Raw genomic sequence first — 3,952 nt, 5'->3', positions numbered from 1 at the left:
TCTTTCAACCATTTGGAGTCTATTTTTGTGTGTGGTGTAAGGAAATGGTCCAGTTTCATTCTTCTGCATGTGGCTGTCCAATTTTCCCAACACCATTTGTTGAAGAGACTGTCTTTTTTCCATTGGACATTCTTTCCTGCTTTGTCAAAGATTAGTTGACCATAGAGTTGAGGGTCCATTTCTGGGCTCTCTATTCTGTTCCATTGATCTATGTGTCTGTGTTTGTGCCAGTACCATACTGTCTTGATGATGACAGCTTTGTAGTAGAGCTGGAAGTCCGGAATTGTGATGCCGCCAGCTTTGCTTTTCTTTTTCAACATTCCTCTGGCTATGCGGGGTCTTTTCTGGTTCCATACAAATTTTAGGATTCTTTGTCCCATTTCTTTGAAAAAAGTGGATGGTATTTTGATGGGGATTGCATTGAATGTGTAGATTGCTCTAGGTAGGATTGACATCTTCACAATATTTGTTCTTCCAATCCATGAGCATGGAACGTTTTTCCATTTCTTTGCGTCTTCCTCAATTTCTTTCATGAGTATTTTATAGTTTTCTGAGTACAGATCCTTTGCCTCTTTGGTTAGATTTATTCCTAGGTATCTTATGGTTTTGGGTGCAATTGTAAATGGGATCGACTCCTTAATTTCTCTTTCTTCTGACTTGTTGTTGGTGTATAGGAATGCCACTGACTTCTGTGCATTGATTTTATATCCTGCCACTTGACTGAATTCCTGTATGAGTTCTAGCAGTTTTGGGGTGGAGTCTTTGGGATTTTCCACATAAAGTATCATATCATCTGCAAAGAGTGAGAGTTTGACTTCTTCTTTGCCAATTTGGATGCCTTTGATTTCTTTTTGTTGTCTGATTGCTGTGGCTAGGACTTCCAATACTATGTTGAATAGCAGTGGTGATAGTGGACATCCCTGCCGCGTTCCTGACCTTAGGGGGAAAGCTCTCAGTTTTTCCCCATTGAGAATGATCTTCGCTGTAGGTTTTTCATAGATGGCTTTTATGATATTGAGGTATGTACCCTCTATCCCTATACTCTGAAGAGTTTTGATCAAGAAAGGATGCTGTACTTTGTCAAATGCTTTTTCTGCATCTATTGAGAGGATCATATGATTCTTGTTCTTTCTTTTGTTAATGTATTGTATCACGTTGATTGATTTGCAGATGTTGAACCAACCTTGCAGCCCAGGGATAAATCCCACTTGGTTGTGGTGAATAATCCTTTTAATGTACTGTTGGATCCTATTGGCTAGTATTTTGGTGAGAATTTTTGCATCCATGTTCATCAGGGATATTGGTCTGTAATTCTCCTTTTTGATGGGGTCTTTGTCTGGTTTTGGGATCAAGGTAATGCTGGCCTCATAAAATGAGTTTGGAAGTTTTCCTTCCATTTCTATTTTTTGGAACAGTTTCAGAAGAATAGGTATTAATTCTTCTTGAAATGTTTGGTAGAATTCCCCTGGGAAGCCATCTGGCCCTGGGCTTTTGTGTTTTGGGAGATTTTTGATGACTGCTTCTATTTCCTTAGTGGTTATAGGTCTGTTCAGGTTTTCTATTTCTTCCTGGTTCAGTTTTGGTAGTTGATACATCTCTAGGAATGCATCCATTTCTTCCAGGTTACCTAATTTGCTGGCATAGAGTTGCTCATAATACGTTCTTATAATTGTTTGTATTTCTTTGGTGTTGGTTGTGATCTCTCCTCTTTCATTCATGATTTTGTTGATTTGGGTCATTTCTCTTTTCTTTTTGGTAAGTCAGGCCAGGGGTTTATCAATCTTGTTAATTCTTTCAAAGAACCAGCTCCTAGTTTTGTTGATCTGTTCTACTGTTCTTTTGGTTTCTATTTCATTGATTTCTGCTCTGATCTTTATTATTTCTCTTCTCCTGCTGGGTTTAGGCTTTACTTGCTGTTCTTTCTCCAGCTCCTTTAGGTGTAGGGTTAGGTTGTGTACTTGAGACCTTTCTTGTTTCTTGAGAAAGGCTTGTATTGCTATATACTTTCCTCTTAGGACTGCCTTTGCTGTATCCCAAAGATTTTGAATAGTTGTGTTTTCATTTTCATTGGTTTCCATGAATTTTTTTAATTCTTCTTTAATTTCCTGGTTGACCCATTCATTCTTCAGTAGGATGCTCTTTAGCCTCCATGTATTTGAGTTCATTCCGACTTTCCTCTTGTGATTGAGTTCTAGTTTCAAAGCATTGTGGTCTGAAAATATGCAGGGAATGATCCCAATCTTTTGGTACCAGTTGAGACCTGATTTATGACCTAGGATGTGATCTATTCTGGAGAATGTTCCATGGGCACTAGAGAAGAATGTGTATTCTGTTGCTTTGGGATGGAATGTTCTGAATATGTCTGTGAAGTCCATTTGGTCCAGTGTGTCATTTAAAGTCTTTATTTCCTTGTTGATCTTTTGCTTAGACGATCTGTCCATTTCAGTGAGGGGGGTGTTAAAGTCCCCCACTATTATTGTATTGTTGTCAAAGTGTTTCTTTGCTTTTGTTATTAATTGCCTTATATAATTGGCTGCTCCCATGTTAGGGGCATAGATATTTACAATTGTTAGATCTTCTTGTTGGATAGACCCTTTAAGTAGGATATAGTGTCCTTCCTCATCTCTTATTACAGTCTTTGGTTTAAAATCTAATTTGTCTGATATAAGGATTGCCACCCCAGCTTTCTTTTCATGTCCATTAGCATGGTAAATGGTTTTCCACCCCCTCACTTTCAATCTGGGGGTGTCTTTGGGTCTAAAATGAGTCTCTTGCAGCAGCATATCGATGGGTCTTGTTTTTTAATCCAATCTGATAGCCTGTGTCTTTTGATTGGGGCATTTAGCCCATTTACATTCAGGGTAACTATTGAAAGATAGGAATTTAGTGCCATTGTATTGCCTGTAAGGTGACTGTTACTGTATATTGTTTGTGTTCCTTTCTGGTCTATGTTGCTTTTAGGCTCTCTCTTTGCTTAGAGGACCCCTTTCAATGTTTCTTGTAGGGCTGGTTTCGTGTTTGCAAATTCCTTTAGTTTTTTTTTTGTCCTGGAAGCTTTTTCTCTCTCCTTCAATTTTCAATGACAGCCTAGCTGGATATAGTATTCTTGGCTGCATATTTTTCTCATTTAGTGCTCTGAATATGTCCTGCCAGTCCTTTCTGGCCTGCCAGGTCTCTGTGGATAGGTCTGTTGCCAATCTAATGTTTCTACCATTGTAGGTTACATATCTCTTCTCCCGAGCTGCTTTCAGGATTTTCTCTTTGTCTCTGAGACTCGTAAGTTTTACTATTAGATGTCGGGGTGTTGACCCAAATAAAAATATTGATTTTGAGAGGGGTTCTCTGTGCTTCCTGGATTTTGATGCCTGTTTCCTTCCCCAAATTAGGGAAGTTCTCCGTTATAATTTGCTCCATTATACCTTCTGCCCCTCTCTCTCTTTCTTCTTCTTCTGGGATCCCAACTATTCTAATGTTGTTTCGTCTTATGGTATCGTTTATCTCTCGAATTCTGCCCTCGTGATCCAGTAGTTGTTTATCTTTTTTTTTCTCAGCTTCTTTATTTTCCATCATTTGGTCTTCTATCTCACTGATTCTTTCTTCTGCCTCATTTATCCTAGCAGTTAGCGCCCCCATATTTGATTGCACCTCATTAATAGCCTTTTTGATTTCTACTTGGTTAGATTTTAGTTCTTTTACTTCTCCAGAAAGGGTTTCTCTAATAACTTCCATGCTTTTTTCAAGCCCAGCTAGTATCTTTAAAGTGATGATTCTGAACTCTAGATCTGACATCGTACTAATGTCCGTATTGAGTAGGTCCCTGGCAGTCGGTACTACCTCTTGTTCTTTTTGTTGAGGTGATTTTTTCCGTCTTGTCATTTTGTGCAGAGGAGAATAGATTAATGAGAGAACAAAATGCTAGCAGGGTAACAACGTCCCCAGAAAATATACTCTA

This window comes from Phoca vitulina, unplaced genomic scaffold (genome assembly GCF_004348235.1).
Source record: "Phoca vitulina isolate PV1807 unplaced genomic scaffold, GSC_HSeal_1.0 scaffold4, whole genome shotgun sequence".
NCBI classification, from domain to species: Eukaryota; Metazoa; Chordata; class Mammalia; order Carnivora; family Phocidae; genus Phoca; species Phoca vitulina.
This window is presented reverse-complemented; position numbering follows the sequence as displayed.